Source organism: Rhipicephalus sanguineus, chromosome 2 (assembly GCF_013339695.2).
Source record: "Rhipicephalus sanguineus isolate Rsan-2018 chromosome 2, BIME_Rsan_1.4, whole genome shotgun sequence".
NCBI classification, from domain to species: domain Eukaryota; kingdom Metazoa; phylum Arthropoda; class Arachnida; order Ixodida; family Ixodidae; genus Rhipicephalus; species Rhipicephalus sanguineus.
The window spans coordinates 225,092,352-225,116,055 of record NC_051177.1 but is presented as its reverse complement, the minus strand read 5'-3'; the positions used below and the strand labels follow the sequence as shown (position 1 = coordinate 225,116,055).

The following is a 23,704-nucleotide window of genomic DNA, read 5'->3' as shown; positions in this document are numbered from 1 at the left end:
CCTTTCTAGGGTTTTATGCGCCAAAACCGTGATGTGATTGTGAGGCACACCGTAGTGGGCGACTTCGGATCAATTTAGGCCACATGGGATTCTTTAACATGCACCTAAATCTAAGCAAAGGAGCTGCTCATCATACAGGCTGCTCATCGCCGCCACTGCACTTAGGTGCTTCACCTATCCTTGAATCAAAGTGAGGACAACGACTCCTCACGTTGGCTGTTGTGACATCATACCCCTACAATTGGTGACCTTAGCCACAGGCGCAAGCATCTGGCTCTGCACTGCTACCACAGTATCATGCATACAGTCATGTTAAAGAATGGCACCTACTAACGGACAACCCTTGGCTCCTCCAGCTGTGGCCCATTCAAGTCACGCTGTCAAGTCATGTTGTCATGCAGTCACAATGTGGTATTCCATGATGATTGACTTTTGCTATGCCTTACCGTTAGGAGCTAGTGTGGTCCTCAGTGCTGTCAGCCCTCATCACTGAGGGCTGACTGAATTTTTGATGTACCACAAGAGCGCCCAGACGTAGGCGGCTAGACAGATAAGTAGATAGACAAGCTCAAATAGCCTGCAGTCGGCTAAGAAATGCTTCGCATTTCATATGGGGCAGCTAAGCAAAATGAACAAATGTAACAAAAGTAACCCACAAAAGCGAAAGAGGTCAAGGTTCAGTTACTCCAGATGTAAGCAACATAACCCTGGTTGCACAGCCTAGTTGCACGGCAGCAGTGACCACAATGCCAGTAAGACAGAAAAGGAGACCAGCGAGCAGACCTCAGAGCATGTCTTTCCTTGAACATGTCGACCCCTGTTCTAGAATATTACAGTGGTCTTGATGTTGTGAGAACAAAAGCAGAAATAGTAATCATGTCAAATAGAACACCTTTCTGCTTCCTTTGTCTTGATGGTGAGTTTCTCTGAGGTCTTTTGTTATCAGTAGGGGTGTGCAAATAGTGAATTTCATCTTGAATCGAATAGTGCCCAATAGTGGCCGAAAATGTCAAATATAGATATCGAATACAGAAAGTTTTATTTGAAATTGAAAGAAAGAACAAAAGAAATAAAATCTGCTCATGTCTTCGAAGACATAACGCGGTGCGTGACTACTACCGAAAGACTATGAATTGTCATGACACAAGCAGTTTCACATGACCTGGCTTCAGGCTCTCTTGCCGCGATGTTAAGGTGTTTCCTGCAGTTCACTGGGTAATCAACTAAAACTTTTCGCTGTTCACTGGGTACCTCAGTAGCAGGGGTGGGAAGGTATCACAAAGCGATTATGGTGATACCTCGATAAAGTGCAGCTCCGTGCTCTTTGCAGTATGTTAAAGGATCATCCTTTCTTGTGATTAAGGGCTCATTGAAGTATTTGTGAACCTCTTGCCTATAAGACCTGAGTTCAGTGTGCTGGTTATTTTTGGTTGCCAGCAGTTCGAGTCTCACAGAATGTTCCCTGGCCATTAGCCATGAGGCGTGGAAACAACATAATCTTTTTTAAAATGAACATGCACTCACTTTTGAACCAGCATATCGATGAAAGTTTTAACGAAAGGTGAAAATTTAATGAAGTTTAGCGACTTTAGCGTTAGGTTTTGCCATCCCACCCTAATCAAATTGCACTATTGGCCTTTGTCGCGTCTTTGATATTCGTCGTGTTGAATTATTCAAAACTTCAAATACTAGCTATTCAAAAGTCAAAACGAATTATTCTATTTGAATTCGAAACTTGAATATTTGCACATCCCTAGTTATCACTTTGCCAGAGTGCGGTTGCACATTTCCAGTTGTCTTCTGAACTTCAAAGCACTACAGAATTTTCTGTCATCTTTGCTCTGCACACATTTACAAGTTATTTACCTTGCTTCAATAAACATTAATGTCTGTGTGTGTGTGTATATATATAAAACATGTTTATGCTTGTGATATACCAATAAACCAAAAACCTCTTTTGATTGTTCTTACTTCATGGGACACTTTTCTTGTTAATAAATTGTTATCCCTTGTTTTGTTCTTTTTTTTCTACATGGGTACAGTGATCACTACAGTGGCGGACGTGATTTTAGTAAGCCTCCCTCTAATATATATTTTTACTGTGATGAAGCGTTAAAGTGTAGACATCATGGAGAGTAGAGCCGTATAGAGTGCACTCGACAATTTCATGGAGTAGGGTTGCACAATACTGCCAGATCACACAATATACAGCGGGAGGAAAGAAAGCTGAAGCCACAAACGAGTGCGGATAAGTGCGAGTCTCCCTTGCCTTCACTGGAACACAGAGCCGTATTGCGGTGAAGCCATGAAAAAAAAGCATATACTCGAAGAGCTCCCTATTTTAAGTTCAATTTCCTCCTCTTAAATTTATTCCACTAAAGGCAGTGCTTTAGGGCTGCGTGCTTTTCTTTTATCTTTTAGCTTCGCAAGTTTGGAAGCGGCAGCACGATAAAGTTTGCGCGCAGGCTTTTATGGTCGCACGCTTGCATCGCCACTAGCTAGTGGAAGCTGCGCTTGCTGCCCGAGCAACGTTCGTAGCCTTAGATAGACTGACAGTATCAGAAACGCGCTTTTTAATAGATCCATGCTGAGCAGCAACAAAAACTTACCAAGTGGAGTAGAGCAATGTCCGTCGCGTTGTTCTTCGCTGCAGGCTGTGTGTGTCCGCTTCAATGCATCCTGGACGAGACGGCTTTCGGCAGCGAGAAGTGTGCGCACAGCGTCTCTCGAAGCACTTACTGTCTGTTCACGAGTATCCGATTCATTCGTAAGGCGTTTGCTATGGTCGCGTCGTACAGGCATGGAGAGCCAGGCACAGGCGCGGTCGCTATGTTTCCGCTGATACGAAAACACGGGGACTGGCAGCCGCCTGACACAATTTGACCGGCCAAAATGCATAGCCCCAGAGAGCGCCGTGGCGCGGTGCATTGTGGGGGGGTTTATTCGCTCGCCTTTGTAAATGCGCGTCCCCGCCCCGTTTTAAAGGGGACGCTCATAGCATCCATCCATCCATCCATAGTAAAAGCGTCGGCCTCGCTCATAGCATCACGCTAATACAAACCAAAAATAGCTCTGCGACGCGCGCCTGCCTCACCTGGCTGTAACACCACGTTCCACGCTCACGGGCTCGCCCCGACAAAAATCGCGGCCGGGCTACCGAGGCGGCACGACGCGCTTTGCGTTTCCCTCTAGTCCGGCCGCAGTGTTCAATCACATTTTAACATGCCGCGGGATGGCGACCAAGTTCTGCGTCCAATATGCGACGCTCTTCTGGCTATCACACCTCGTTCTCTGATTACGCTTTCACCGTTAACTACTACAGCTACCACAAAGGTTTGCTTAATCATTTAACATGGACGTTGGTCGTCGGGATGGAGATGTGTCACCAATCATCAAAGTGGGTGCATACACGTTAAACGGTGCCATTAGCTGCCAGACATCAATATACATTGTGTAAACTCTCTTATATCAATGTACAGTAAGCATTCAGTTACTTCTGTAAGTACACGCTTTACTTTCGTGTTATTCCGATTCCTCTGACAAAGGGATCAACCATGTTTTTTTTTTAGATGCGAAGTATCTTAAGGCGGAGCTGAATCCGGTGGTGGTGGTGGTGGTGGTGTGCGGCGTGACCACCAGGGGTGTGCGAATATTCGAAAGTTTCGAATATTCGTCGAATATTACATTTAAAATATTCGTATTCGATTCGAAAATCGTGTATTCGAAATGTTTCGAATATTCGATAACTTCGAATATTCGAAAAATTCGAATATGCGATTCGATTATCATGCATAAAATAACTCGTCTTCCACATTTCTGCTGCGTTCGTATAGCTAAAAACGTTGCCGAGGGGAGCGATACACATCGTAAGTACACGGAGGCCGATATCTGCCTGCGACGAGCGCCCCAATACGTATGATTTATTGCTGGTGCATCTCCGACGTGCAGCGCTGTTGGCGATCATGTAACCGTACATTTTCAATATTATGCGGCCGTAACGTGCCGAACTACCACTCGTTCACTATGCGGGACCACTTCTGAAGAAAGACAGTGACCCATGTGTCTGGTGGCGGACTGTAGGCACCTTCAGATACCCCAGTCTGACATAGCTTTGCCCCATGTACCTCCTGGGGCAAATTGGCAGGCTTGTGTGCGAGAATAGGCATCGATGGGAAAAGGAAAGAGGCCTGTCAAGTCAAGCACATGAAACCCTTTGTTGAGTGCAAGACTGGTGTTGTTTACTGCGTTCCACTAGCATGTGGCAAAGTTTATATTGGGCAAACGGGAAGATGTATAAATAAGCGGCTGCAAGAACATAATACATCCTTGAGCGGGGACTTGGGAAGCAATCTGGCTGTTCATTGCCGCAGTTGCATGAAATGCAAATCCAGTAAGCCGATGTTCGATCGCACGACCATTTTGGGCAGGGGAAAGACAAGATATTCGCGGGAGATTTTAGGAGCATTTCACATTGTGAATCGTAAAGATAATTGTGTCAGCGATACGTCCTTGTCACTGACGTCGAAAGAGCGTGCCTACTTAGCGTAAATATTAAGTTGAAGTGTCACGTGTCGTGAGAAGTGATGGCAATGCGCATGTGTGAGAAGCCTTGTGCGGCAATGCAATTTCCAATAAAGCACAGTTGAAAGTCCAGCGTTCGTCCGTGTGTAACGCCTTCTTCTTGTGTACGTGTTTTCAGTGTTTTCGCTGGTACCCATTTTTCAAGTTCATAATGCACCAACTGGCCCAACAGCTAGCGCTAATCCCTATACCAACCACTTCTGTTCCAAGCGAGCGTGCCTTTTCAGTGGCAGGGGGGGGGGGGGGGCATTGTCTCTGTTAGAAGGGAGCGCCTGCTGATCATGTGGAGCAACTCATATTTCTTCATGATAACATCTAGTCATTACTTTCATTGTGCCGTGATATTTGCTTGTGTTGTGATGTGCATTGTGCTAGCCTGGACATTGTGTTATGGAGATGTATGTTATGTTGCCAGTCAGGCTGTTAATGTTTTTTTTTTTTTAAATAGCTACATGTTAAATAAAATAGTGTTACTGTGGAGGCATTTTTCCTTTGATATTCGATATTCGATTCGATATTCGAAGGTAGATATTCGTATTCGATTCGTATTCGAAAAATTTGATATTCGCACACCCCTAGTGACCACCCTTACTGCGCTTGCGCATACCCTCCCCACACACCTCCTCACCATTCCCCCTGTCCTCCACCCCTCTCCCATTTCCTCTCTCCACTCACCCTCTCCCCATTTCCTCTCTCCACTCACCCTCTCCCCTTTCCCTCTCTCCCATACCCATCTCCACTTCTCTCCCCTCCCCCTTTCCACTCTTCCTCTGAAACGCGGGCTAGACATGCCGAAATTCTCTCCTGCACAACGCCGCGATGAGCTCGAGCGCATGCGCGTCCCCTCCCCTTCTCTCTCCTCTCCTACGCTGCACCCCTCTCGCCCACCTGTCGACCGCGTTCCCCGCTCGCCCTGTGAGAATTAACGGCCAGGCTAGATGGAAGATACGACGCGCGTAGCGTCCCTCTTCGCGTTCCACGACGCGAGGTCGTAGCATGCCCAACGAACGCCAACGGAACGCGATCGTGCAAGTGCTCCGGCTTCGCATCGGCTCATGGTCCCCTTTAGCGGGAGATGGTGTAATTTTTTTTTTTTTTTGCAGCGGCCGTGGTGTTGGTTTCATAGCCAGCGCTGCGCCGCTTGTTTTTGTACGTTTGTTGATAGGTGGCAGCACACTGCAAACGATTTGCTTGTTGACTGGTCTGAGAGCAAAATGTTCTCTGCGCCCAGGCGCGGGAGTGGTGGTCGAAGTCGTTCGGCGGAGGAAATTCTTCAGATTGGTTTCAGCAGTGATGTTGAAATAAACCACCTTGACGTCGATGATTTTTCACTGGACGTAGAAGACTGTGAAAGCACCGAGAGTGACAGCGACGATGAACGATGAGCTGTTAACTCACGAGGAGCGAGTTGCACTTCACGTCCCCTCGTGCGTTAATGTTCTTTCAAGCTCGTAAGTCACTTTGATTGTACTTAATGTATAATATCCCTGAGCGAGATCAAAATAAAAGCATAGTTCCAACTTCCTCTTGTGCATTGCATGTATCACAATTATTGTTGATATTGTGGAGCGCCGCATGCCGCCAACACGCGACCGAGCTCGACCAGCGAAATGGTAATCAGAGCGATGGAACGTGCAGTCACGGCCACAATGCACGCTATCGCATTGTGTCAGGACTTCACCTTCGTGATGCAGAAACACAGGTGAACACGTTCGTGTACGCGCTTGGGAAGGAAGCCGAAGACGTATTGGTGTAAAAGCCTGACAACCGCCGACCTCGCGGACTACGCAACAGTGAAAAGCAGGTTCGAGAGACACTTCATACCATGCACAAACGTCATTTTCGAGAGGGCCAAGTTCAATCGACGAAAGCAGGAAGCGAACGAATCGGTCGAGTCGTTTATCACAGACCTGCACAAGCTCGCTGAAACGTGTGAATACGATTCACTGAAAGACGACCTCATCCGTGACCGGTTGGTAGACTTTTGGACCTCGGTCTAAGTGAAAAGCTGCAACTAGACTCGAAACTCACACTTCAGTCGGCAATGAAAATTGCACGGAACTCCAAAGTCATCAAAAAGCAACAAAACGAGCTACGCGACAAAACGGAACACGGCGCTGCGGTCGAGGAGCTGCGACGGTCAAAAGAACGTCGGAACCGCGACATTTGTTTTCGTGGCCGCTACAGGGAGCGACCGCAGCGCCGCCATTCGGTAGAGCCTGAAACGCCCTTTTTAGGCACTTTTTCTCCCTGAAGACGGCCGCTGGCCTAGGTACTGAGGAAGAGAACGCCCCTAGCTCCACTTGTCCCTAGCCGGATCGGCAGCCAAGCCATGGCTCATGAGCCAGCAGAGAACGCGCCGGTGTGACCTTATGCCAAGGTAAGTTTTTGCATTCGCTATCCTGTGTTTCTACCGCGCGACAGAGCAAATGAGTTAAGCGGGCCAGGCCTTCTGCCTCAGTCCCGAAACTTGATTTGGTGCAATTATGTTACTGCAGCTTCTGATCGGTGCAGCTATTTTGCTGTAGGGAGGCTCCAAGGTATAGAACTGTTTTGTACATGTCCGTGTTGTTCTCTGCCATTTGATATGTCATGATACGCTTCACGTGTCCAATACATTACACGGGGCTCAGTGCAACTGTCTAGCGCCAATTGTGCCATTTTTATTACGTACCTCTCTTCGCTGCAAGTGTGCCTTCTTCACAGCCCTGTGATTCTTCGCAGCACGGGGCACAGGCATAATTGCAGCACGTTTGGTGTAATGCAGTCCTACCATCAATTTGTATAGGCAAGACAACACACAGGACAGTGCACATTGGAACTTTGTGCAAAGTTTAGTTATTCCCCGTGACCTTGGGCGCTGCTGACAAGTGTCCCATTTGTCTGGTTTGTGTAGAATGCTAATATCATTTGCTGCATCAGCCAAGGCAAAGCAGAACATTAAGCTGGAAGTGACCACTTCTCTGCGTTACAGGCTCTGCGGAGTGGTACTGTAAATTCTGCATTGCCAGATATTCTTGCGTTAGAATCTGACTACCTGCAAAATTTTGACTGGCGCAAGCACCCAGTTGCTGTACTTCTGGTAGACCAGCTGCACTATTATTACAGCTGTCGTTTCCCTTGGTTTTGTCCTAGCAAAGACACCACCTGGTTCAAACAGCCCACGTACAACTGTGATTAAAACTGTGCTCACTGGTAATAGCATGCACACATACACACTTTAATCACAATGGTTTACCTATAGATGCAACAGATTTCAAAGAACACTGACTGTAATGGTGGATATCACTTCCTTAGAAACTTGCTCAAAGCACATATCATTCTAGTGTAAAGCAGCTTGCACAGTTGCAAGAAAGCGGGCAGTTACCATTACAATTTGCAGTGTTCCACTACTTCATTCTTTAAGGGGCTCCTGAACCACTTTTCCAAGTAATCATCGAATCACCTCAGTATCGGGCCTCACGAGTCGATTGCCGCAAACATTTTTTGGAATTTGTCAAGAACGAATAGAGTGACAGGGATTTGTCACACGCTTTCAGTGCTTCCCCTCTTCTCTCAGCTTGCTCGAATGTACACATGGAGGGATGGCATAGAGGAAAGAATTCACGTCATGAGCTTGAGCATGCGTGATGAAACACGATTGCTCTCTGCTGTCATTATTCCTGTGCATGAGTGTGGCTACTATAGAGCACAGAGCCAGCGTGTGGCAGCACCCGGTGGCAAGAAACGCATCTTATCCAAATGCCGCTCTTTATTTATGTGGGATATTGACCTGCTATGTGTTGTTCAACGTCAAACAGCAGGTGCCGACAGCTGCGAAGAGAGTGAGCACAGCCCCCTGTATGAAAAGAGGGTGCCTGTGAAAATGGCAACTTCACGCTTCACTTTTAATCTCTTTGTTGCGCATGACCGCAAGGCTTGGCTGAGCTTTTCATAGCGGTGTCTGCTTTCCGCAGGATGTGTTTTCTGAACGAAGTAACAGCGCGAACTCAACATAAGGACAAAAGAAGACGCAGCGCTTGTTCATGCCTTCTTTTGTTTTTGTGTCAAGTTCACGCTGCAACCAGTTGTTTCTAACGATCTACCAACTTTCCAACTCTCGTTGACTATGTTTTCTCACCAAGACTACATTTTTTTACTAAGCCTGACGGGTGGTTCATGACCTCTTATAACAACTTTTTCACGAGCAGAGTATCCTTTAAAGCTTCATGCAACATTTAAAAAAAGAAACGTAGAATCAGCCCACATTAGTAAGCACAAAAAAGTGAAAAATTACATTTATTTAAATTCTACACATCTTTCCACTACTTTCTTTTCCCATGTGCGATTTTCAACTTTAGAAGGCATCTGATTATGGTTGTATACACGCTCTACATTTCAGAATAGACCCTTTTCATAATCCGCAAGTGCGCTTTCCTACGCTGCATATTTGCCCAACTAATGGCGGCACCTGTCTTGCTTAGAGTGGAGACGAGGTCCTAGTTGCACGTGCTGGGGTTTGTCTATTATGCGTGTTTATGTCAAGAGAGCCGAGTCTACATTTTCCATGTCATAGCGTAAGCAAAATGCGCTTGAACACGCTGTTTGCAGTAATTGACTAGCCGCCATTAGTTGGGCAAACTGCATAGCAGGAAAGCTAGCTTTACAATTGTGAAAAGGATGGCTGCACTATAACATGCATAAAATATACAGCTGTAACCTTACCGGGAAATGGCTATATTTTCACATTAAGCTGAGGCATCTGCATATTTAATTAAGTGTTGCAATACTTTATTGGATGGCTGTGCATTTCGGCACATGTGGCTGGCGGTTATCACAATCTTTGTATACAGGGAAAACTTGAGTGGTCATGCTTTATATCCTATAGATCTTCGACTAAGACTTTCTTGCTTGTCAATTTTATCAGTGTCGAAACTTTGCAGTATTCATGCACCTTACAGTAGCTTTTTTTGGCGAAACCGACCCGTTACTACAAAATGTACTAATATGATAAAGGTCTTCAAACTTAGGTTACCTCCTGGTGATTGTTGCCAGAAGAAATAATTTACTCCAGTAATCAGAGTGGAGTATCTGGCAATCCTACGCAATCTTTACTGCTCGGGTGGTACTTTGTAAGTGTACACAATAATCTGCAGTGATGTTTTCAGGCTTACTAACATGAAAGCAGTAAAACAAGCTGGCCACTTTTACAGCAGTATACAACTCATCCCGAAACAAGCAAATCACAGTGGTACCACTACCTGCAGCACTGACACTTAGGTTGTATCACAGCCTGTGCCCTATACTGGTACATCATTGAAATACTCATCTAGCCTGCACAGACGTCACTACTGTCATTGTACCTCGAGGTGGCTAACTTCTTTTTAGTACCGTGTAATCTGTAACTCCGCTCATTCTCATTCTTTATTGGTTTGAAAAAATTTTGCGGCAATAGATTCATGAGGCAATAAACTGATAAGCCATTATATGATTACATGGAAAAGTGTTTCAGGAACACTTTAACACCACTGTGTGTTCTAGCATGCTGCTGTTACCAAGGCTGATGCACAACATGGTTTTCACTCTAAAAGACAGGGCATGCAAACACGGACGCAAGAAAGAAGTCAAGACACCACAAACGCCAACTAACAACTGCAAAGGCACACAATGGCGGAAAAAAAAGAAGGCATGAAAACTTATCTGCGCATGCTGATGCAATAGACAAACTTGTCAATCCGGCACATGTGGGGGTATACGTGAAAGATAACTGTTAAGGCACTTGATTTATTCTTTATGCAAGTTTATAGACGGTTAGACGGCATGCGCTACCACTATTATCGATATGCCATGCCTCGATCATTAGATGAGTTTCTTCATTCATATGCCTGTACAAAACTGCGTATTTATCGAATTCTGGCATGAACTTACACTCTCGACACTGTAAAGATAGATTAGAAGGTGAGCCTCCACTTAACAATATTTTATGTTCTATTAATCTCTGGTTAATACAGCGGCCCTTCTGTCCTACATAGAAGCAGCTGTAGCTAAAGGGAACCTTATAAACCACACCTGTACAGCAATCGGTGAATTTGTTGGTGTGTTTTGCGAAACAAATGTTATTCCGCATCTTGTCTATTACTCGCTCATTCTTTCTCTGCACAGTGCACAAATCTTACCTAGCTTATTGGCAGTCGTAAAAACAACATTAACGCTGTATCTGCTTCCCACTTTCTTTAGCCTGTAAGAAACGCAATGAATGTAAGGAATGCCTACGACAGGTTTTTTTTCCTCATTGCTTTCTGCAACCATGCTCGGACTTAACATAACGGACTTCTTTAAACATTCAGCGACAGTGGCCGTCCAGCCTTTGCACGCCCTGTCTTTTAGAATGCTTACCAACTAGCTCAGCTCTCTTGTTATTCTAAACATGGTTTTATTTCACAGCCCTGGGGAATGTCTTGGAATGCTTGTTCTGATTACAGACTGAAATTTTGCTAATCTTGTGGGTCCTTATTTCTTCTTGGGCACCTTGTGCACTTGTTTCAGCACATGTGCTATGTCAATACAAATTTAAGTGAGTCAGGATATTCACTTTGAATGATGTCTTCAAATAAACAACAAAAGCGTGTTTTCCACATTGTAACTTTTACTGGCATTTCAGAAGCAACACAGCAAGATGACCAGAGGATGTACCACTTCAAGATGGAAATGGCTATGTTCAAAGATATTTTAGAGATGTACAAGGAAGATTTTGGGATTCTCGTTGCATCAATATATGCGATCTGCAGTAGCAATGTCCAAAACTTAACGGGCACTTTCATGTAGAGAGAGCCTTCCTTATTACAGCACTTATTCGCAAGATTTCAGCGTACTGAAATCTTTGATGAACATGAACATTGCCCTAATTAATTATGTATGACATTACTATACAGTATTATGTACTTATAAGCTTTGTTTATCAATGTCTTGTATTAATGTAATTTTTTTTTGTTTTCGGTACAATTAACTTATGTACCTATTTGTGATTTGTACCCAATAATCATGTGCAAGGGGTCATGGTATGGTCTCGTAACCGAGGGACCCTCTTCTGTGTATCCCTTTTTGTTGTAATCATGCTTTGCAATATAAATGTTTGAATAAAAAGGGGCATCAAGAAATTGAAAGATTACAAGCTGATCAGCTTACTCATGACTGCCAACAAGGCATTTACAAAAGTAATAGCTAATAGAATTAGGACCACCTTAGAATCCAATCAACCAAATGAGTCAGCAGGATTTCATACAGGCTACTCAACAATATACCATATTAGCACTGTCGAAGATGTTATGGATAAATGCATGGAACATAACCAACCCCTATATATAACCTTCACAAATAATGAGAAAGCATTTGAGTCACTTGAAACCTCACCAGTTGTGCAGGCATTGCAGAATTGGTGTGTACACAAACTGTATACAAAAATACTGGCTAAACTATAGCTTGCTGAGCCATAGGAGTACATATGTGAAGTTTATTACATTGTTACAAAGCGGACAGTCAACACTACCACGTCAACTGTTGTTAGACAACCGTTGATGTAAAACATTCATTCACGATCTATACGGCGTGGCTGCAGCATGGTGGTCATTGCAGCACATTTGCTACAATAAAATCAACTATAAACGGTATGTCTTTCTCTTGTCTAACCCACACAAGATGTCTTGTAAAACTTCCAGTGTCTATTTTCCATGTTCCTGGGATGATATAGACCAGGGGTCTCCAAACACGCGGGCTGGACCTTTCGCTAGCGGCATACCCACGAATGACTGTCTTTGTCCCAAACTTTTTTTTTCTTAATAGTCTTTTAAAGCTACGGTAAGGCAGTATGGTAGCGCTCCTCCTTTCCTGCTTTTAAGCCGCTCCCAGTTCAGGTGACAGTGCGTCCTCCAAACGACAGGTTCCTCGTTAACAATGCGTAGCCTGACAGGCAACAATGAGGCGTGACAACCGCACAGTAATTTTTGAAAAAGCTTTTGTGGTGTTGGGGTGCCTTCACCGGCAAAAGCACAACGAGCGGGAAAGGAGGAGCGCTTCTATACAGCCTTACCGTATTTTCGTAACTTGCTAAAAGACTCTACTAAGTATGTTTAAAGGCCAACTCCGGCGATTTTTTGGCCATGTCAAAGTAATGGTGCTTTTATGTTGCTGAGACGCTCCTGTTACGGGCCCGATAGCAGAAATACTCGGCAAATTGGAGAATAATTTTAAATAAGCAAAAAAGCGCAACACCGAAACCGAAACCCAACCGAGTGTACTGTCAACGTGTGACGTAGACGTTGTTACGAACGAACCGGAAGTCGTGCAAGGCATGCCGGTCACACCGGCGCGGAGTGTGAGAACTGTGACAGCCGGCACGACCAGCGAAGCGCCGGCCAAACCAACGCTGTCTGTCACCTTGTGCACAGCAGACGCTCGCTGTAGCGGCCTAAGCACCGAAGTTAGCGGTGCCCTCGGTTGCGTCACTTCCGCCGCCTTGGCAATACTGACGTCACAGACGCAATGTTGCCAATAATTGTGGGAAGCCAGGAAGGCGTTTGCAGACAATCTTTAAAATTCATTTGCAAACAATCTGCGCATGTCTCAAGCCTGTAATTTGGCATAAATGACGGAAACGTGCAAAAGAACGTACCCAGCGAATTTCACTGAGATCCATCGACCTCGAATAATCGCCGGAGTTGGCCCTTAAGAGCTACAGAGACGCGACTGGTTTTAAGCATTTTTTTCATGAGGCACCCCCATATGAGGTTGCAGTGCGCTAAAACATAACCATGGAACAAAAACTGTATATTTCAGTCATTATGGAGATCTCTCGAATCCTGCCGTCAAATCCCTCAAGAAATGACCCACATAATGACATTTTGTTCAAGCTAATGTTCAAACTAACTAAATGGCACATACAAGAATGAAGCATCAAGTTGGTGACTGCACGTACGCAGCATACACAATAAACTGTCAGTGCGTGGATGTTATCAAAGCTTTTAAAAAATAACTTAAACTTTAGGCAAATTGACATCCATGGTGACTTGTGTGTGCTGTCGGGAAGAGCCTTTTTTTTTTCTTATAATTATTATCAATCAAGTGGTGTATCTACAGTTATCAATCTCGTCGGTGAGCAATTTCCAGCTGCTTCTTTTTAATAATTCAAAACATTCATTAGATGGGACTAAAACAAACAAGAGCCTTTTTTAAAATGATTCCTATTGCTCCCTTTCCATTACAGTATCTATAGGAGGCCTGCACTGAGCTCACTGCACTGAGCACACTGAGCCTGCACCGAGCACACTGAGCTCGGCCTGCCAGGCGGCGCTAGCAAGTGCCTACATCTGGCCATTATAGCCGTAGGTGTTCAGCGATCAGGCAGACAAGTCTGATGTCACGAGAAAAAATATCGAAACAATATGCACGGCCAACAACCTTGGTTGTAGTCCTAGAATGAGGACCACGTGGACGACCACGGCTATGGTGGCTGCCGCACTAGTGCTCCTTGCTCATGACATCTTGTGATTACCTCCTATAGCATCAGAGCTTTCATACGCCAAAGCTTAAGACGGCAGACTACGTAACTGCTGTTAGAAGCAGAAGCAGTCTACGAGGCAAAACGTGTGGTATTGTGCAACGTGGAGGTGAACAAGTATCACATAGCAACGTTCGCTGGACTAGTTCTCCAAACAACGCCGGCAGACAAAGACATGCATGGGCTAGGAATCGCAGAAACTGAGAAGTTACTGCAGCAACGAGATTGCAGCTACAAAGCAGGGCAAAAACAAGGTGTAGAGAGTGCAATAGAAATTTTTAATGTGCAAAAGTCTATGGCAAATTCTCCAGCAATTTCGGTGCCAATATTGTGTCTATAACGCAAAAGGTGTGGCACTTTTCCAACAAGAGTACATATGGCTTTGTAGAAAACAAATGGATTTGGGACAGGTCAACTTAATTGAAATTAGCTTGAGTGCATCAACCTAATTTTGGGGGCGATATGGAGGTAAGGAACGTATGGGCCACCTTGAGGAAGAAAAGCATCATTAGCTGGGCAGCGTTCACAGGCGAGTCTCGGTGAGTGCTTCCTGCTACTCACCGAACATCGCAGCCCCACGTCAAAGCAGAAATCTTCCTTGAGGAAGTGCTAGCCAATAGCTGTTTACAATTTCTAAGTTCTGCATTCGCAGATTCACGCACCTTCTTACCCTGCGGACACATGTGGAAGCTGGCAGCAGGCTCCATAGCGTACGCCCTGCATTGAGCACTGGCCTACCACACAAAACTCCTCCAAAGACAGTGGCTACATAATGTAGTGATTTCTTCCAAGTGTTGTCGAGCGCACAGCAACAGCAGGAAAACCTCCCCAGTCACTCAGAATTACAGCGCAGATGGCATTCTAAAGTTTTGTTTTCAGCTCGCTCTGGTGCTCCCAAAGCAGACTAAGCAGCCACTATGACCACATGAGCCTGCCTAGCACGTTGCACCAAAGGTGGCGTCTGCTCTTCCAGTGGTATGCCTTACGCCCAATACCAGTTACGGAAGTGGCCATGAGAGCACCCGGATAAGGGCAGCTAGAAGATAGATGGAGTAGATAATAAGATGAGGAAATAATTTTAAATGCCTCAAGTTAAAAGCATAGACAGCTCTGTACAAATGCACAATGTTGGTAGGTCCTTATGGTAACAGGTTGTCTAAACCATGTCACTTAGTAGGCTTTAAATAGTGTAATATATGAAGACTGCACTTACACCTATGTCTTCGGTCACCTTCGCTTGGCGGGGAATGCCATTCATGCAAACAGTGCGATTGGTTCCCAATGTGGTGATGTTGTAAACAGATGAGCCATGCCGCCCTACTTAACGCCTTGTTTGTTTGCATGCACGAATCGTATTTTATGCACGTGTAAAAATAAAACAATTTCAATGTACGCAGCTTGCAGCATTCAATGTAAGCATCGTAGACAGTCTGCCACAGCTGTATCGGCGCACTCGCGCTGGGAGTGGAACGGATTTAAAGGCTGGGATAGTAGCCGCAGCAGCCCGTGGAGGGTCCCCTGTAGCGCCAAACACGTGACTGGCTTCTTGCGATGCAGAAAATAACCTAGCCCTTTCAGACTTCAGGAAGCATGTCAATTTCTTTTTGACGAATTTTATGCATTCACAGGCCCCTTCGATGGCGTGGTATTGACTATCTTCTTTTGCGAACAAGGCAAAGGCAACATTCTGCACGTTGCGTCAGTTGACGAACAAATGCGACCTCGTTTCAAAGTCCGGTGAAAAGGGCAGAATATAAACACAAAGAACGAGAGAAAGTTTCTAGAGGTAGGAATCAGTCTTTAATGGGACGAAAAGCGTCAAAAGCCGACACATGAGAAGACACGATGTCTGGTTCTCTAGTGTCCGTATTGGCGCGGCTCACTTTCTTCTACGATAAACATGGGAGGAGTCGATCCCGCCTACGTCGTGCCGAGATGCAAGGACAGCGGTCGCCGTAAAGACGATACATATTTGCTTCACTGCGCAGACAGCAGGAACGTCGTGCAGCATGCAGTGGTGTTTTGCTTACCTTCTAGTGGCAAAGCGCAAGTGTCGCACATCAGATTTCGATGCTTGATATCCCGGATGGTGCCTAATATAACCATAACGTACACAGGCGCATATATATTTCACAATATCAAGTACAACAGTGCAAGGAAAGGTTGCAATCGCTTGGAGTTTCAAAAAGTTAAACAGGAAGTCTCCATGACACCAGTTGCAGGAAGCAGGTGGCGCTTCGCGCAGTCAAAAACCGAAACCGAAAGCTATCCTTGAGCGCCTCCCGTCATTTACGGCCGCCGACCCACTCACTTCGATGAAAAGAAATCGAGAGAACTTTGCTCCACGGGAGATATAGGGATTTTTGCTGTATTTTAAAACACTTATGCGCCAATAAAAAAAGGTTAAAATAAAAAGGTTAAAAAGGTTAAAAAAAGGCTAAAATAAAGGTGTCGAATAGTGGTTTCTGCATCGAATTCTTTCTTTCAGCAGCAATTTTTACCCTTGAAGAAGACAAGACTGCTTGTCGAAACGCTGACTCCAGCAACACTTTGTTAGGGTATAGCCACAGGGATGTCTGCTCTGCTGTGTTCGATTACATCACTGAAACAAAAGATTACCGTGTTAGTCTATTTATCTCTGTACATAATCTTGATTCGAAATCTGTTATTATTTATCTTAGAAACTACCGAAACGATAGTCTGTCCGCTTGCTCCTTCAACAATTACATTTTTTAACCTAAAAAAAAAAAAAAAGATTTGTTTAGTATAATTGGTGATTACCTTAAGCATCCTGCCGCCCGGTTCTTGGCCCATCCCCCTTTGTGGGTGAGCGCCATCAAGTCGAGGACATCATCATCATCATCATCACTCCGTGTCCAAGAATTTTTCACCTTTTCAAGCCTCCATCTTCCCCTGAACTTCTGCCGTTTTTGGATTATCATACTGGCAGTGTTTTGCAGCGCGTGAACATAGGAAAAAAGGACAGAGTAGACAGAAAGAGTTCTCAATTTGCTGGCTAGAGAAGCTCCAGAAATTAATCCGATGCCATATTATGCAGACTTCCCTTTAGTTATCACTTTTGATAGAAGTTATGTTGAGGCATAAAGAAAGACAAAATAAATGCCTCAGCTTGCACCACCAGGGTGTAACAGGCTAACAGTGAACAGCTAAAACTTTTGATTGTGAAATGCTGGCATGGTACAACGCTTTGACTAGGGTGTCACTGGAGCCAACATTTCGACAAGACTTGTCTCCAAGTTGCAGCCACGAAGACGACAAGTACGCTTGTCAAAACAGCTCCAGCATCACCCCGTGAACAAGAATTTTTCATATCAGCAAAATCGGTGTTCTTTTGTCCAAAGAATTAGTTAATGCTGTTTATTCCGACATGGCACTCGCTTAATCCATTGCGCTCCAGACAACATAAGCATTTTAAGTCGACCCATTTTCATTAGTAATGTTGCATGGAATGCGTTATACTGCTCTTCCAAAAGTAAATGCAAAATTTCAACAAATGTTGTTGATCATAACCTTTATTGTAGCAATTTCAACCATTATCCTGGCCACTTGGCATAGGAAGAGCAATGGAATTGATGACTTTGTCCAAAAACCTGCACGCAAAAGGCACAATAAATACAAGGTGTCTCCATCGAGCAGGCATGTATCACCACAACAAAAATCGGAAGGCTGACTTGGCAAACGCACAAGCACAGCAGCAATACTTTGTCGAATTGTCGAACATTTGTATATGCCAAAAGCATGGGCGGTTCAACAGCTGATTTTGTCTCACTTAATGAAGTAAATCTAGATATGCTAAAGAATCTAGGGTAGGCAAAATTAGCGAGCTCCTCCACAGCACTGTGTGTGACAATCATATTGTGGTTTTGGGAATATCTGGAATTCTAATTTCATCTTGCACACAAAAGGCATATTAAATTAAAAAAATGTTTCAGTCAAGCATGCACATACACCTGCATACCAAAAAAAAAACAAGAGGCTATAGTTTGGTCAAAAGACAACAGACGATGCAGCACAGGGTGACAGAGGTTTAGGGAAAAATTCAGCCTAGTTGGCAACATACTAAGAATTTTTTGCACATAAGCAACACAAGGAGAAAAATGGAGAGACACAACGCATGCGCTAACTTTAAACAAAATCGTTTATTGCACACGAGGCAAACATTTATATAGTGTTGGTGCCCTCACACTGCACCAAGAAGCCATGCACAGAGATTTGTATTTTTCTGCTTCATTTTTACAAGACGTACGTAACACTAATCAACTAACGAACTATTGCACAATCAAGAAAGCAGATTCTTTATCCGACAAGGACAGGGACAGAGTGCTAACACGATTGGTACCCAATTTGTGCAATTCCTGCAGCTAATAGTATTATAAATCTCGTTAGTTCAGCTCTGTTGGTTGACAAAACCTTTGTGTTCTGCCAGAAAGGTTCACACATTACAATGCTATCTTAACCTATCATTCATGCAGCTGCTTGTTTGCCCAGCATACTGCTTACTGCAGAAAAGAGGTATCTGATAAGCAACAGCTTGTCTACATTCCGCAAACCACATCCTATATCGTTTTCTTACAACCAGTTTTCTTTCGTGCTTGACTGCAAATTCTGCAAATTGATTTCAGCTTTCATAGAGCTGGAAAACTATTTGCACATTTGTATGTAATACCAACCTTATTATGTAATGCTAAATTTTGTGCAAGTATGGCACATCAGCTATTCTTTTTTGAGCGACATCACTGTTGGAACAGCCAACTAGAGCAATGGAGCGGTACTTCCTAATTTAAGCCTTTTACGACTTACACTTCTGTTTGTGCGACGCGTTGTGTGTGAACCTTTCCCATGTGTTGTGTGTCCTGTTGAGTTGTTACGCTATCCAACTACAGTTATGGAAAGGATGGCATCACGTGCTAATGTACAAGTAGTTTTTCAGCTCCATGCAAGCTGAAATCGATTTGCAGAATTAGTAGTCAAGCACCAAAGAAGACAATTGCTTGCACAAAACGACATAGGACATATGCTGAGAAGCTGCCGTTTATCAGATACCTCTTTCATGTGGTAAGCGGTATGTCAGGAAATGGGCCACTGCATGAATGATAGGTTAAGAGAGCACTGTAATCTTGTGAACAAATGCAACGATGGATGGCTGGCGTCACAGTGTAGGGCATGAGAGTATGAACCTTTCTTTCAGGACACAAAGGTTTCATCAGCTAATAGAGTTGAACTAACGAGACTGATAATAGAAGCTGCAAAAATTGTAAAAGTGGGTACCAATTGTGTTAGCACTCCGCAACTATCCTTCTCGAATAAAGAATTGACTGTATTGAATGTGTAGTAGTTCACGAAGTGATTATAGTGTGCCATATATTTTGTCAAAATAAAACAGAAAAAGACATATCTCTCTGCATGGCATCTTGGTGAAGTGCTAGGGCACCACCACTGTGTCTATTAGTGCCTTGTGTGCAATAAACCATTTCGTTGAAAGTTAGTGCAGACGTTGTCCCTCCCTTTTCGTCCTTGTGTCGCTTATGTGCTAAAGATTCTTACCAAGTGAGTTGAGGTTACTTATGAGTACAGACAGGAAAAAAGATATGTTAAAAGAGTACTGACACGATTAAAAATTTTCGGATTGATGCTCTAAATAAAAATACTGGTGTTGAGAAACCTAAAACGAGTACTGTGGTGCCTGGGAATGCATCGTATATATTTTATATATCGCTACCTTAAAAAGACACTTTTGGTTTCGATATTGAGGGGGCGGCTTTTCGGTGACGTTTCATAGCAGTGTGATGTCACGGGGATACAGAAACTCGCGACGTACTAGCGGCAAATCCATCATCTGTCCGTGGTTCACATAAACAACGATAAGTTAATTGTGGTCCAGTGACCCTGACAGTGATTTCTACGATATAGGCTGCATGCAGGATGCAGAATTTGCAAACTCGGGGGAACTGTCTTGACTCATCAGGATAATGTCCATTCAACTGTGGCTGGCTTGCAGATGCTCAGCGACAAAAACTTCAAAGTCAAATTAAAATATTTGATATGTGCTCTCCGACTACGGTGTGTGGACATAGTTGACACTGCATACCAAGGAAACCAAAAATGTCCCTTTTGCGATGTCTCAAAATCGTGTCAGCACTCCTTTAAAATTAAAGCAATTTCAACCACAAAATACACATAAGCGCAGCAGCGAAACATTGGTAAACAGCACTAAACTTGTAACAGCCAAAAGCAGGTGCAACTGAACAGTTGATATTGTCCCACACAGTGCAATTAAATTTAGGTGTTTTATGGAATCCCGGGTAGGCAAAATCAACTAGTTCCTCCACAACAGTATGTCTCACAATTGTGACCTGGTTATGGAATTACCAGAATGCTAATTTCGTCCTGCATGCAAACGCACAATGAGGTCAGTCAAACATATGCATGCAGCAGCTTACCCTATGTTTCAGAAATTACGACAAATCGGAACATTTTCCAAGCATGTTTTTGACACTTTCTGCGATGCCACAATGGTTATTTATACCACCTGCACAAATCCTTATAAGTGAAACGCACGGTGCCTTTAGAAATGTTCACGCATCCGAGGGCAAGCTTGTGAAGCATTTGCGCGTTTTCAAAACCTTTAGTACCGATGAAAGTGCCATCTGCATTATACGTTTCGTAGCAAGTCCACTTTTGTAGCTGCCGAGCCATTTGTTCTAGAAAGTCTACATCGTTATCAGTGCCATGGTGCAATTAATAGGTCCCCAACTGCTGCAAGTTCATAGGTAGAAGGGTATGGCACACCAGCAGGCGTTTCTTGTGTGAGGCGGTACCGGACATAATACACCTATGCTATTTAAAACTCGGCATGCCTTAGTTGGTTACTTGTTTTGTACTGAGCGCACTATGACAGTATGTACTTACAAATGCACATTATCATTTTCATAACCACTGCTATGTTGTTAGAGCAAGCTTACTCTCTCTTTGCACTTTGAAAGCTCGACACCTTGGCAGACATCGCTTGGTGTTTAGTCAATGAACTTTTTTCCAGACATGCAGCACTGCACATTCCCCTGATGTTGGACTTTGGCAAGAGGATGCGCCAGCCAGCAAATGTCCACTGGAATGTGAATGCACTGTGCAGAATTTGCACATTTTCTCCAAACTTGTTGACTATCTTCTGTCCTGATCGGTTGGGACATGCTAGTGTGCACACCGTTGAACCTCCGGCAAACATTTCACAAGGATTTAATTGGCTTCAGCCCGTGGCAGGAGCACCAGAAAGATGGTAGACAAGTCTGCTATCTGAAAGGCTATGCCTTACCACCCTGCAACTGCCAAATTAAGCATAGCACACAAACTCAGTGCACCGATTCCAGACAAGGTAATTGAGCAGCCTTTCCCTATACAAATAAACTAGTTGACAACATGAAAAGTAATACCGAAGGATTCCAACAAAAATATGCAGATCTTATGCGAATTTGTAATTTTTTTTTTTTTTTCGAACGTCGATGAATTTGCATGGAGGTAAAGCATCACCTTTGAGATTGGAGTCCAGGAACTCATTTTCCAGTTTTTTTCTTCCTTCAGAAATTAGGCAACTAACAACGCCAAATGCTACTTTGAAAGATGGTGACGATAATACTGAAACTTTCTGCAGTATTTGAGCACATATGGTTCTGCGGTATGTGCAAAATCTATCTCATACGGAAACTTACCCATCCCTACAACATGCTTTCAATAACAAACAACGGAAGAAACTGTTGATGTACTTGATGTCTTGAGCCTCTAATTCATGATAAGAACATAGCATGCAATGGAAGAATTTAGGAAGCTTGTACATTAACTGCTGACCTAAAACAGCCAGAAAATATTCCGGGATGTCAGTGTTTGTCAAAAGAGCCATGCTAATACATGGCAATAGCAGATGGTAATGAAACTGGCATGCTTTCATCCGGGCTCTTTGGCTCGCTCTTGCTAGTAATCTTAGCACTGTTAACGATTACAAGAATCTAAAAGGAAATTTCCTTTTCCTGGAGGGCTATTGAAGACTTAATGACACAGTTATGCCCTGCCTTCTGTATTTTGCGGGCCTTGAAGATTTCGCGTGTCAACTGGTCGTGGTGGCGGAAAAGAATCCTCATCATAGAAAATTCTGTGGTGTACCTGCAATCTTGGCAGTGCATTGCCATGTGCTTCGAGCAAACATTACCTCTCGGGGAATTTTGATGCTCCCTCAGTTGCGAGTTTACGCGTCGCCCCGATTGCCCAATGTAAACACTTCCACACGTGAAGGGTATGCTGTACACAATGTCAATGGCACAAAAACATTCGTGTGCTTAATGGAATATGAATCCTTCACCACTGGGCCTTTTTCCGCACTGCTGTGCAGATATCACCAACTTTATTCTTGGCTGCGAACACCACTACAATGCCATGATGTCGTCAAGAGTTTCTTGCCTTGTAAGAGCATGCACAGTAAGAGTATATTATGATGTTGCTTCAATAAACTTTTCAGTTGAAAGTCAGCACTCGTGTCGTGTCTACTCGTCCTTGGTCTCTGTTATTTCGCAATGTTTTGCCTCTACCAGCTATGAGTTGTTACCAACTCGCCCAATTTTCAATCATACTAACCTGTAAACCTTCGGCCTAGATTTCTTTTGAGCGGTAGTCCTGCCCACGGTTTTTGAACCACGAGAGCCCTATTGTATGTGTTAGCCTCCTGTAAAGCTTCGAACAACGGCTTGAAAATAAAATTTTGAATCACAGCGCAAGTTGCCCTCATTAAAGCCAGACCGATGCAAAAGCTGTGTCCCCTTGAACTTCATGTCTGGCTTCTTGGCAGAGCATGCAGTGGCTGTGCCCATTAAGCTAATGGAAGAAAGCCCATGAGCAGTGAAGTGGGGACACTACGGCTCATTAGTTTTATTAAATGCTTTTTGTTTAACGTTGGCAGATCAATTTTTGTGCACTGATTAGTACACCACTTCTGAAATATTTCGCAATGGTCAAACGAAGAATATGCACGCACAAAGTTTACTTACATACAGCTCTACAGCTCCAACTTTCTCCATGGGCTCGGATCCAACGCCAAAGCGTTATGACTGCACTGGCAGCATGGGCACCTGCGCAAATAAAAGCTTTTTTGCACACTAATGTACTACAAGCGAAGACCTAGCTAATTGCATTCGTTCTCATAAGTGTGTGTCGCGAACATTTTACTAGTTCAACTCTAGGGCAAGAAAGTAACAAGCGATATTCAATTGTTTGCGCGAGACGGAAGCTGCACAAGTTTCTGTCGCACAAATTGAACGGTGTTCCCAGGCTACAAGAAAATACAAAAACTGTCACGCTGAAAATAGTTCTAAATAGAGACGCGTACTGCGTGGAGAAATTTCATCGTCGCGCGTAGAAAACATCGCAGAACAAGGAATGCAAGAACTTGCCTCGACGTGAGTTGACACCGGCGCGAAGCGCGTTTAGGGACAAGTTGAGCTGGGGCGTTCTCCTCCTCAGTACCTAGGCCAGCAGCCGTCTTCAGGGAGAAAAAGTGCCCAGAAGCGCGTTTTCAGGCGCTATCGGATG

The 23,704-nt window shown here is 44.2% G+C and overlaps 1 long non-coding RNA gene across 1 annotated transcript; it reads left to right on the top strand.

Moving 5' to 3' along the window:
* The first annotated feature begins 6,746 nt into the window (after positions 1 to 6,746).
* Positions 6,747 to 12,227, top strand: LOC119384129 (uncharacterized). The gene is made up of 2 exons (XR_005181868.2): positions 6,747 to 6,961; positions 11,222 to 12,227. It is a non-coding gene; the product is annotated as an uncharacterized LOC119384129 (long non-coding RNA).
* Positions 12,228 to 23,704: the final 11,477 nt, after the last annotated feature.